The following is a 13,409-nucleotide window of genomic DNA, read 5'->3' as shown; positions in this document are numbered from 1 at the left end:
AAATCATACAGTATTTGTCTTTTTGTGACTAGCTCATTTCACTCGGCAATATGCCATCAAGGACTATCCATGGTGTAGCCTGTGTCAGAAGCGCTTTCCTTTTTAAGGCTGAATAATATTGCATTGTATGTAGAGACCACATTTTGTTTATCTATTCGCCTGTTTGCTTCCACCTGTTGGCTATTTTGGGCAAACGTATCCTTTTTATAGTAGTGTGGTTTGATTGCCAGTCCCACTCACAGATAGGAAAGTCGAGGCTAAGAGAGTGTGAGTAGCTTGTCCACACAAGCAAAGAAGGCTCCCGATTCTGAACTGTCTGCTTCCTGCCCCTTGCTCTCTTCACCTTTCCACACTTCCTTTTACTCCTGCAGAAGCGTGCTTGTTTTTTTGCATTGAGATAAGCAGTGACTATTTACCTAATGACTGGCTGAGTAGTTTTCCTCCCTTTCATGCCCAGTGGATAAGCTGCTGCTGGTAGAAAATTGGATACACACAGGTGTCCCCTTATTGGAGTCTTGTGTTCACAACACGTGTGAGCACCTGGTTGCTTCAATGACAGGGCTTGCTCAGCAGGTGAAGAGGTCGTGGCACCTTGTGCTTCTCCAGGGCCTGACACAAGACATGTGGAGAGGACAGATGCAGGGGAGGTCCCACAGCAAAATGCAGCCCCACAGCAGAACTGGTGGCTGTGAGGTCTGTAAAGCCATTAATTTCTACTAATTCCTTTCAAGTGTGGTGGGAAAAGCTGAACTTTGAGATTTCTACCCTGAACCCACCGTTCCTAACATGGGAAGTTGGTGTTCATGACTTATTCTCCCCAAGCCTTAGTTTCTTGATCTTCTCACCGTTAGACAGAGATTATAGTACCCACCTCACTGGGCTTTTGTGAATATTAAATCTGCAGTGAGGGTTAAGCTCCCAGGATACACCGGCACCCACCATCAAGACACACATATGTCTCCTGCTCTTATCTTTCTATTCTCCCTTGGAAGCATAAGTGTTTATTGTTTTAGTGTGTACATTTTGAAGAAAATGACCTGTTTTGTGGCTAAAAGAATGGAAACTTCTCTTTATTCATTATGTGAAGAGGAGATTGGCTCTGTATGATCAACACACTTGTCGTTTCTTTTTGATATGAAAGACAGTGGGACATTATTTTTTCCAAAAGTTTTGAGACTGAAAGACAAACTTTTTCCTAAACCTACAAATGTGATAAAGTAGACAAAGAAAGGCAGGGGTTGGGGTCAGGTTTTCTAATGCATCATTTAAAAAAAATCTAACTCTTTTGGACTTTCTTGGATGTGCTGCTCCTTTGATGACTCTGATGAGGACCTCATTGGGGAATGGAAATCTCTGGAATGAATTAAAAAAAAAGTGTGTGTTTTACTGGCATATTTCTAAAGTCCTTAAAATACTTCTGTAATAACAATCTCTATGAAAGATCAAGTCCTACAACAGGGTAAACTGAGTTTTAGATAATCGAGCATGATCCTGTAATTGACGACGTCATTGATCTCTTTCGTGTTGCCTTCACTGGTCATTTTCTTGTTTTCTTTTTTTTTGAGATGGAGTCTCGCTCTGTTGCCCCGGCTGGAGTGCAATGGCACAATCTTGGCTGACTGCAACCTCCGCCTCGCAGGTTCAAGCAGTTTTCCTGCCTCAGCCGCCTGAGTAGCTGGGATTACAGGCACCTGCCACCATGCCTGGCTAATTTTTGTATTTTTTAGTAGAGACAGGGTTTCACCATGTTGGCCAGGCTGGTCTCAAACTCCTGACCTCAGGTGAACTGCCCACCATGGCCTCCCAAAGTTCTGGGATTACAAGCGTGAGCCATCGTGCCAGGCTCACTGGTCATTTTCTACTCAAAGGTGGGGAGAGGGATGTCCATTCCTCTCCTGGGCTATATATACTCTTGGGCCAGGACTCTGTCCACATATTTAGTGGCTCCAGCTGTGGCAAGGTGGTGTTGACAAGGCTTGTTGTGTCTTTGCATATTCCTGGTGACTTCGCTGTTGTGAACATCACCAGCTAGGTGATCTAAAGCACTGTTTAGACCTTTTGGTGCTGTTGAATGTCGTCATGTCAACTGTATAGTGACTGTAACATTGCTAGTCATGTCAGCCAAAGTGGATGCCAGCAGACCAGATGAAGTCACCAATCTGGCTCTGCAGGCCTCTGCCCATGTATTTAATCTGTCATAAAGATTTGCTAAGCTCCTGTCCTCAAATATCTTACTATCAACACAAGTCACCAAATTACCCGTGAAACACACTGTGTGCCATGTGGACTTATAATTAGATTATCATAAGACTGGAAATTAGAGGAAGAAGTGGAAGGGCTGTGGGTGGTCAGGGAACACCTTGTGGGGAAGGAGGATAGAGTGCTGAGACCTGAGTGGGAAGATTTGGAAGGGAAAAAAACCAGAGAGGGCTTTCCCAGCCAGGGAACTGGCATTGCCATAAGTGGAGAGGTGGGGCCAAGTCCAAGCTCTCATGGAATGTTGGGGTTCAGTAGAAGCTGGAGCAGGTACTCGGTGACCTGGGGTCCAGCATAGCCATGAGCTTGCTGAGTAAGCCTAGCCAAGTCACTACATCTTTTGTGGCCTGGTTCTTCATCTATAGCATTGGAGCATGGAGGTATATACCCAAAAGAACTGTAGACAGAAACTCAAGTGCTTACACACTAATGCTCAGAGACACAGTAATTCGCAGTAGCCAAAAGGTGGTGGAAACAACCCCAATGTCCATCAATGGGGAGATGAATGTCTCCCTACAATAGATTATTATTCAGCCATAAAAAGGAATACCTCCTGATATGTGCTACAGTGTGGATGAACCTTGAAAACATTATGCTAAGTGAAAGATGACAGATCTAAAAAGGCACATATTGTCCGATTCCATTGATATGAAATACTAGAATAGGTAAACCTGTACCCACAGGAAGCAAATTGGTGGTGCTATGGGGTAAAGGGAGGAGGGACTGGAGATTGATTGCTTAATGGGTTTGGGGCTTATTGGGGTTGATGAAAATGTTTTTGCAACTAGATAGAGGTTGTGGTCACACAATGTTGTGAATGTACCGAATCTTTCTTTTTAAAATGCTTAATTTTATGTTCAGCTCAGTTAAAAAAAATGGGGCATTGTATTAAATCCAAGCATTTCAGCTTTCCTCTGTGGGTCCTGAGGAATTCTGGGGAGAGGCCCCTACAGGGCAGGAGAAAGGTTTTACCTACCCCTGTCTTTTCTCTCCTTCGATGAGCACAGCTGTACTTTAAATATGTGATACCCTGGGAAGGCAGTAAGATTTCATGGGAAGAAAAGCTTCCCAAAGACGTTATCCTTTTTTAAAAATGATGAAAGGTGAGTTCAGCTTTCTGGTATCTTTGCTAGATGGGAAATTCTATCATTTCTTTGGGAATCGGCCACGTGTCATTTTTCAGCATCACCTAGACCTCTGGGCTGTGGCCCTTCTAAAACAGAGTCTTCTATAACCTCATTTGGCAGATGAAAATGGCAAGCGCCCCTGGCTCTTGCCATTTTATTTATCTTCAGAGAAATTTTGGCCAAGGGAGTTTCTAGGCATGCGGGACTTAGGTTCCAATGGGAAGGCTGTGGACAAATGGGATGGATTCCCCTTTGCCTCCTCCCACCCTCAGCCTGCTGAATCAGAGTCTGCATTGTCATGAGATTCCCCAGGTGATGGTCACAGTGTTGAAGTTTGAAAAATGCTGGTAGCTAAGGCAAGTTCAAAGGCCTGAAGGTCAGCACCTGACTCCACTTCCTCATGGTAAAAAGAAGAAAAACAAAAACAAAACATCTTGTAGAATCTAGCAGAATTTAGGAATAGATGCTGCCTTCAGCCCAGTCCTGAGCACAGGGGAATCAATCACTCCATCAAAAATCGGGTGAATCTCACTCTAACATCTGTGGTTCTTAGGGCTTCATAGGATCTCTAGGAGTTGCCCTGGATGTAAGTTTCAACCCTGGGGAAAGTTCCCATTTCACTTTAGATTCAGAGTTGAAATCCAACTTTTGGGTCTAAAGATACTCAACTGGGTTTGCTCTTAAACAAACGTAATTAGGAAATTGAAAAATATACACACGTGAACTTATACATAGAAATATTTAACTAGTTGATGTTTCTGGATGGTCTTTAAAGAGCTCTTTACAGCTGTGTGTAGATAACACTCATGGGCAATGTACTCTAACTGTCCCATAAACCAGGAAGGCAGGGCATGTTGCACGATACATCATCCCATCACTTGACTGTAATAAAATGACTACTTCCTTGATGAACGTGTACCAGTCCTTTCATATGTTATCTGAGCAAATGATAAAAGTGGCAATTACATTTTAATAGGATATGTGTCCAAATCTTCTTTTTTTTTTTTAAACCATTGCCAACATATACAATGAACAGTCTGTATATTTACATGCTCCAAGGTGGAGTCTAGGTTACTTTTATGGTAAACATATGGAAACTTGCTGTACTTAGGAAGTTTTTTCTCCTGCCAATGAAGTTTTTCATTAACCAAAGCTTTTGTTTTGGTTGCTCCATTCCTGTTCTATGAATCAGAAATAATATGCATGTTATGATAAAATATCCACTCTTTAATGCAAACAGAAAAGCTAAAACACTGGGATGATATCTCTGAGACTGTGTTTGAGTGTTATATTAGTCTGTTCTCACACCGCTAATAAAGACGTACCTAAGACTGGGTATAAAGGAAAGAGGTTTAATTGACTCACAGTTCTGCAGGGCTGGAGAGGACTCAGGAAACTTACAATCATGGTGGAAGGGGAAGCAAACATGTTCTTCTTCACATGGCAGCAGCAAGGAGAAGTGCCGAGAAAAGGGAGAAAAAGCCCCTTCTAAAACCTTCAGATCTTATGAGAACAGCAGCATGGGGGTAATCACCCCCATGATTCAATTACCTCCTACTGGGTCCCTCCCACGAGGGGATTATGGGAAATACAAGTCAAGATGAGATTTGGGTGGGGACACAGGCAAACCATATTAAGTGTTTTAAAAAGCCAAAGATAAAAAGAAATGTTTCTGAGATCCTAAGCACTTCACCTTTCTGAATCATCCTGCATTTCTGGAACACAAATGAGCCGATTAAAAATTGCTGGTATTATTTGGATTACAATGAGAAGTTTTCCCTTCCATCATCTCTAAGCTTTTGATCATTTGCACTTTTTGAGTTTTCTTTGCTGTAACTTGAGTTGTTTCATATACAGCAAATTTTCATAATAAATACAAAACAATTATTCTCCAGCTTAAAACGTGAAACTAAGAATTGCTTATAATCAGAAGCTTTTCAGTGGATACTCATGGTTAATAATACGTGGTTCAAAATCAAAGAACCATCTCATGTATCTGACACCTGTCACCTATGCTCTTTCAATCAATCAATACTACTTCTTGAGCATGTATGCTATCAGCCTTGAGGTAGATCTTACAAAGGTGTTGAAAATGCAAAAGTCATTGAGAGTTTCACCGATCTTACCATTTAAATGCTTTCTCTGAAGCAAAGGAAATGAGCCATACATTCTGTGTTGAATCAGTGGTATGGATGAGGCCCTGTTCTATCGTTCAGAACAAGCACGGAGCACTGATGCTTGGGGGTGAAGATGCCACGAAGCCCATCCTTCATGCTAAAGTCAATAAGGCATTTTTTTTTTCCCCCGGAAGCCAAACATATCTTGAGATTCCATTTTGAAATAAGGTCTGCCCTTGTTTCTGTTCTTCATGTTCATGCTGAGGAGATGCAAATGCTGGATTAAAGAGCATCTCACTCAATTAATAGAAATTAAATAAAATCAAGACCATTTTGGTCCATAGATACTAGGCCTTCATAGAGTCAACTAATACTATCTAGATATTTGTTTGGGTCAGGACTTATTCAGATGCAGGTGACAAAAACTGAGCTCAGACTGGCTTAAGAAAAAAGGGAAGGCAGAAGGAAAGGAGGGGCTTTGGGTCCAGCTGGATCCAGAGTCTCAGATGACATCATCGAGACGACTGTCTCAGCTGTAGCTGCCTCTACTTATCTTCAGTTTCACAGATTTTCTTCATATGGCTTCAAGATGGTCCCTAGTAATTTCTGTGACTACATAGTAGGACCTCCAGACCAAGTGTGACCTCTTACCTTAAGCTCCATTTCAGTTCCCCCAAAGAACTCTGATTGGGCCAGCTCTGGGCCAATCACAGTGTGTTGGGGTGGGACTGGGGTGGGACAATTTCATAGGCCTGAGTGACTGCCCACTTCTAGGGTGGGTGAAGTGGATCACATGGCCATGACATCCACTGGAGAGACCTGTGTAGAAGGGAGGGAGAGCAGTTTGGGAAGGAAAGGAGGCAGGACAGGCAACACATGTCAGCATTGTATTATTGTTTGACAAAAAGGCAGTATTGCAGAGTAAATATCGAAAAATCCGCATAACCTGGGAGTAAAATGATTGATATGGGCTTCTATCCTGGCTCTATCACTTACTAGCAATATGACCTTGAGCAAGTTACTTAAATTTTGTGTCTCACTCTCCTTCCTGGAGGTGGAGGTAACAATAGTACTCCACCTCCTTGGGTTGCTTTGAGAATGAAATAAGCTACTTCATACAAAGCCCTTGGATTAGTGCCTGGCATATGGAAATGTTACATAGTTGAGTGCCTTCTGCCTGGTGTTGTTTAAACCACATATTTTTGATATGAAACAGTCCCTTTAGTGGGGAAATAAGTATCCACCCATTGATTCATTCATTGATTCATCAAATATTAAGCACCAGTGAAGGGTCAAGTACTTGCCTAGCACGGGGGATGCAGCAGTGACCTAGACCCAGACCTGCCCTTGAGGAGCTCATAATTGTAGAGGCAGAAGGTACTGAAGAAACGAGATTATAATGAAACGTGGGAAGTGCTGCAAGGGGTGTGTTGCCTGTGCCACCTGCATCTCACGGCAGCCATGGCTGTAGTCTGAGGTCTCCAAATGAGCATGTCTCTAGTGGCACTCCCTCTGTTATCTGCCTCTCTCTCTCCCCAGTTTCCCACCTTTTCTTTTGAGATCCTGTGCCCCTTCATCAACAAACACCATCCCTACTGCAGATAGAGGAGGTTCCAGCCCTGCCTCCTTTCTTTGTGTCTTATGGAAATCGGTGCTTCACCTGGAGATGGAGACATAGCTGGTCCCGGGTTTGTGGCAGTGAGTCTCATTGAGGGAGGGTGTGTGTGTAATTTTACCCCCCAGGGGACATTTGGCACCTTCTGGAGACAGTTTTGGTTGTCACACTGAGGGGTGCTCCTGGCATCTTGTAGGTAGAGGACAGTGGTGCTGCTCAGCCTCCTACGGTGCCCAAGACAGCTCCCTCAACAAAGACCTGTGCAGCCCTAAGTGCCGTGGACGCTCTTCAGGGTAAAGGGCTTGCAGAGGGAGCTTGTTGAGGGGAGAGACTGGAGATGAAGCCCCACAAGGCTTGCATTGTGGAAAATGGAGAAGACAGACTCTTTTGCTCGAGCCTGGCTATAGGCACCCAATGCGTCCATGTAGAGGGGACATGGCTGCCCATCTGCCTGTCTTGGCCTCTCCAGAGGTGTAGGGAGATGCACTGGCTACCAGAAAGGAGAGATGGAGGGAGGTGACACCAGCACCAACCTCCCTTGGCCAGGCTCTCCTGCTGCTCTCCCCTTCCTACTGAGTTGCCAGCACTTATGAAACCATCATTACAGGCATTTTTGTTTTCTGGAAACAGAACTACCACTTCCCTGCACCCTAATATGAGAGGCAGAATTTGCTATATTTCCCCCAAATCTTCTTCCATAGAGTGGAATTTTTGGCTGGGCGCATGACTGCCTAGAAGAAATCACTATGTTTCCCTGCTTCCCCTGAAACTACGTGAAGACATGTGGCGGTTCTGGCCAATGAGGTGACAACAACAAGCCCCACTGTAGATGAGGATGCAGATGTGGTGGCTGGGTGCCATGTTGGACCATGAGACAAGGACCTCACCTTAGAGGTGGCCAAGTGGAAGAATGAAGAAGCCAGGTCCTGCAGGCTCGGTGAAGAGGAGCTGGATCATTTCTGCCACACTTTGCAGGGAAAAGGAAGCCAAACCCAGTCCCGCGTTGTTTAAGCCACTGTGATTTGGTATCTATGATACTTGCAGTCAACCCGATCCTAACTGGTAAAATAGGTAAATTCATCCTTGGACTTTCAGACTTTTACCTTTTAAAAGTTTTGGGGGCTAAAGTAGAGGGCTGCCTGAATAGTGACTGGAGACTGGTGGCCCTTCTGGCAAGCTGCCTCCGAGAGCATGTCCCATGGCGCAGACACCCAGGAAGGAGAGGGATCATTTGTCATATATGCGCTTCCACATATTCCCCAAGATATATGGGCTTCCACATATGTCCCTGGGGCTCCTGCCCTACAGGAGTGCTTGGTACACCCTACTAGACCCCTGCCTTATCCCAGAGCCCCTTCCTTCTCATTTCCTTCTGAGGTCATTCTTCCCTACCCCTGGGGACAGGGCTGTCCTGATACCTTGTGGTCCCAGCACATCCTCCCCACAGAGAAGAAGAAATGGTCTCAGAGGGTGAGGACTGTTCTGCAGACATAGTCGGCAGATGGAAGAGCTGGGACTTAAACCCAAGTTCCAGGGTGCATGCTCTCTTCTCCCTCCTTCTCCATCTCTCCCTCTCTCTCTCTCTTTATGTACCACAGTTCTCTTGTCCATAAACATTTAAGTAATATGGAAATATAGAAAGTTTAGACCAACATAGGATGGTCAAACTTCAAGATGGTTTAATTATTTTTAATGGAGAATAGAGGTTTTTGTAATGACAGTATCATCAAATGCTATGATTAAGTGCTGAATCATAGTTGTTTAAAATACATTTCTTTATCGAGCCAATTAGCAATGCTAAAATTACCCCAGTGCTCTTACTTGAATGACCAAGAGGTTCAAAACACAAAGTTCCGGAGCAGGAGAATTAGACTGACTTACACAATAAATTATTCTTTAAGAGGAAAATCCATTTTCAAAAAATGTATACCCAAGAAGTGAGAAATGAAAATCAGGCTGAATGATGAAATGTTTTTTCACATTGTCGGAAAAATACAAGTCTCAGGAGTTGGCTTCAACAGCGCACCCAGTGTTTCCGCAGGGCTGAGGACTGGGCTCGTGGACGGGGCTGCCCCGCAGGCCTCAGTGGTGACAGTTCCAGAGCTGCGTGCACTCTGCCTGGCTGAGTGGATGCATTACCTTGCTCTCTAGAAATAATGGGAATTACCCACTGAATCCTTGGCACAAAGTGCTGATAATATACCAATTAACGAGTAATTAGGAAGATTTTTCCTGAACATTAGGTTCTGGGAGAAAGTCTCATTTGAGAAACAGGTTTGTATGTCTTCTCTCCTCTTCCTGTGGTTTTCAGCTCAGCGGGCGTCCAGCGAATCTGGGTTTGTTTACAATGACTCCAGGGCTGTTCCATTCACTGATGTGGTTCAAGCAGCGTGTGTAAATCATGCTATGCTGGCCCTGGTCATCCCAGAGCCCGCGTGAATAAAAAGGGGGCCTTGCTCTCCCACTGTGAGACAGACTTGCATGGGATTCCTTCAGTGCAGAATTCTGGAATGTTGATGAACACCAGATAAGCCAGGGAAGGAAAGGGAGGGAACTGCAGGAAGGGAGAGAAATGGCCCTGCCTCGGTTTCTTTCTTTCTTTTTTTCTTTTGAGACAGAGTCTCACTCTGTCGCCCAGACTGGAGTGCAGTGGTGCGATTTTGGTTCACTGCAACCTCCGCCTCTCACGTTCAAGTGATTCTCCTGCCTCAGCCTCCCAGGTAGCTGGGATTACAGGCGTGTGCCACCACCCCGGCTAATTTTTGTATTTTTAGTAGAGATGGGGTTTCACCATGTTGGCCAGGCTGGTCTTGAACTTCTAACCTCAGGTGATCCGCCCACCTCGGCTTCCCGAAGTGCTGGGATTATAGGCATGAGCCACTGAACCTGGCCCCCTACCTCGGTTTCTTTGCTCCACTTCCTGCAGCAGGGACAATGAGATCCCACCATGTTCCACAGGAGATTCCTCGCTGGGAGGGCAGAGCTGGGCGGAGGAGGATGGAGGAGCCCGGAGGCCCCTGCCCAGCAGTGAGGCCCCCCTGTGGAAGCTAGAGGGGAAGCAGAAGAGGAAAAGTTGAAAGTGGTTCCAAGTTTCCGACTCTGGGAAAGAAAGCGATAGAGATGGGTAACCGCTGAGTGGCCAGTTCTGGGTGGGCCGGCACTGACTGTGGCCTACAGCACGCTCTGGTCCAGGTCCGCTCCTTCAAACCCATCCACGGAGCACCGTGATGTGCAGGCTTTGGTCTGGGCACCAGGACGCAGTCGTGACAAACAAATCCCCGCTCTCACAGAGTTGATGGTGTAGGAGGTGACATTTCTGCCGAGGCACTGCCGGCGTTTTGGGCTGGATCGTGCTTTGTGGCTGGGCCTTCCTGTGCATTGAAGGATGTTAAGCAGCATCCCTGGCCTCCACTCACCAGATGTCAGGGGCCTCCTCCAATTGTGACAATCAAAAGTGACCCCGGGCACTGGCCACTGTCCCCCGGGAGAAGTGAGGAGCGATGTCACCGCCAGTTGAGAATCATTTGCCTAGTAGAAAAGCCAGGCGATAAATAATATATTGGTGAATAGATGCATGCTGGATGATAAGGAGAAGTAAAGCAGGGGAGGGTGGAGAGGGCGCTGATGGGGTGACAGTGGGTCTCACTGAGAGGTGGTACCGGAATAAAAATAAATAAAATAAAATAAAAATAAAGTCCTGAGGAAGGGAAAAGAGGAGTAGTGCAAAGCCAGGGGCCCATCTGTTGGAGGAGCAGGCGGGAGGGGAGACCTTGGGGAGGAGGCGGAGACACAGGCAGGCTGCGAGGGCCTTTGCAGAGGGTGTGGAAGTGGGACCCCGAGTGCGCTGGAGTCACAGAGGGCAGTGGGCAGAGGCGGATGGCCCCCTCCCACCACCGTCCTGTCACACAGGCCTGTAGGCCCAAAGGCCCGCTCGGCTCAGCTGGTTTCTCTCCTGTGGCTCTCACAGACCACCGTCCTGGGGTTGACCAGCTGGGCTTTCATCAGGAGGCTCCGGGAAATCTACTTCTAAACCATTCCAGGCCATTGCCAGCCTCCGGTTCCCTGTGGCTATATGGCTGAGACCCTGTTTCCTTCCTTGCTGTCAGAGCCGGGAGCCATCCCGAGCTCCTGGGGACTCTCTGGTGAATCCCAGACGATCGCCCTTTCACAAGGGAGATGAAGAAATTGCCTTCATCACTTTGGCAGAGTCTTTTTTGCTGTGTAACAAAGTGTATTCATGTATTCATGGGTTCTGGGATTAGGACGTGGACATCTTTGGGGACTGTTCTGCCTACCAAAGTCTGAAACAAAAGATATGGTGTTATTTTCCTGAGCATTATGCTTTAATTTAATTTATTTATTTTTATTTTTAATTTTTATTAGAGACAGAGTCTTGCTGTATTTCACAGGCTGGAGTGCAAGCGCATAATCACAGCTCACTGCAGCCTCCATCTACCAGGTTCAAGTGATCCTCCCACCTCAGCCTTTCAAGTGGCTGGGACCGCAGGTGTGCACCACCACACCTGGCTTTTTTTTTTTTTTTTTTTTCTCTGTAGAGAAAGGGTGTCTTTATGTTGCCCAGGCTGGTCTCAAACTTTTGGGCTCTAGTAATCCTCCCACCTCGGCCTCCCAGAGTACTGGGATGAGAGGCCTGAGCCACCACATGAGGCCAGCATGATGCTTTTATAAAGGGAACCCTGAGTTGAGCTTGACAAGGGCAGGTCCTTTGCATTGGCCATCATTGATGCCACACGTGGGCATAGTGAGGTGGGCGTTGACAGCAGTAAATCCTGACTGGGCAGCCATGCTCCATGCAAGGCATGGGAGTGATGGTCCCCTCACAGTTCTTGGAGATGGGGACCACTTTTAGCCTGGGTTTTTTAATGGGGGAAGCCAGGCTCAGAAAGACAAGGCTCTCTCATCCAAGAGTGGGCGACCCAGGGCTCAGTGCCTGCCTGCCTATGCTCTAAACCAAGATGTTCTGTGAGATTCTTCTCTCCCACAGCAGCCCCCGCGCGTTTCATTCATGCTCACCTAAAAGGAAACGAGGAACCTCCAGCTTTTGCTCCTCTAGTGGGAATGTGCTTTATGGGGAGCCCTGGGAGAGATGTGGGCTGAGTAGGGAGAAATGAAACGGAAGTGACAAGAGCCCACTCTGGGGGCTTAGGGAAATACGGCATGTTATGTGTAAAGATGAAATAGAGTGAATGTTTCCTAGCAACCAGACTGCTAAGGGACAGGTGTATGTAGGTGGGGGAAGCTGTGTGTGGAAGGCTGTGCTGGGTTCTCAGTGCATGGAGGACAAAGAGCACACTATCTTGTCATTCCTGTGTCAACGAGACTCTCACAGGTAGCTCATGAGACGTGCACCTAGTTAGGGTGGAGAAGCGCCTTCAAACGGCATTGATGTAAATATTCTCCCAACCTCCCTGGAGCACAGCAGACAGTCAATGCACAGACAGCGTTGTCTCTAGCTTCCATGTCTACGAAGTTTTATCTGATTCTATTTATACAAAGTTCTAGAAAAGGGAAGTCAAATCTCCCATGTTGCTTTGGGCCAGGAGTGGGAATGATGGCAAAGGCATGTAGAAAACTTTTTGGGGTAACAGGACAATTCTATATTGTTGTGATGGTCATGTATGTTTACTTTTGTCAAAGCTCGTTGGGTTGTGCAAATAAAAATGGATGCATTTTATTGTATGTCAGTTCATAGCAGGAATGATTTTTTAGAAAGGAGTACCATAGGCTTTCCTTGGGAGAAGGAAGCATTGAGGATTGAGTTGAATTCAGATCTTGCCGAGCCAGGGCTAAGTCACTCAGACTCCACATTCCTGCTTTTCCATCATCAGAATGAAGTGATGGCTTAGACCCAATTCCAAGGGGCTGTGCAGATGGGCTTACTGGTCAATATGTGGCTCTCAGAACTAACCACTGAGTGGGCGAGAATGCTGAGCAGCAGCCTTGCTTGCAAATGAAGGACCAGTCAGGGCAGGTGGCTGTTAAGTAGCCACCCGAGTCAAGATGGCTGATTAGATGCTGCTCCCATACTTTCATCTGATGTTGATTTGGGATCTGCACAAAAGCTGTCCTTTGAAGGATGAAAAATAAGCAAAGTTAGGAAAGTGTGAGTTTCCTCTTTGCCTCGCATTAATGGATGGGTGGTGAGACACACAGAGGGTTTCCTGAGGTGCCCAGGGCAGGATCTTACTGATCTCCTTGTACTCTTGGATGCCTGTTTCCCCACCTGGACAATGCCCTGACAAGTTAGTGGTGATAGGGTTCACGCCTGTATTA

Source organism: Pan troglodytes, chromosome 22 (assembly GCF_028858775.2).
Source record: "Pan troglodytes isolate AG18354 chromosome 22, NHGRI_mPanTro3-v2.0_pri, whole genome shotgun sequence".
In the NCBI taxonomy this organism is placed as follows: domain Eukaryota; kingdom Metazoa; phylum Chordata; class Mammalia; order Primates; family Hominidae; genus Pan; species Pan troglodytes.
Note: the sequence above shows the minus strand (reverse complement) of the source record.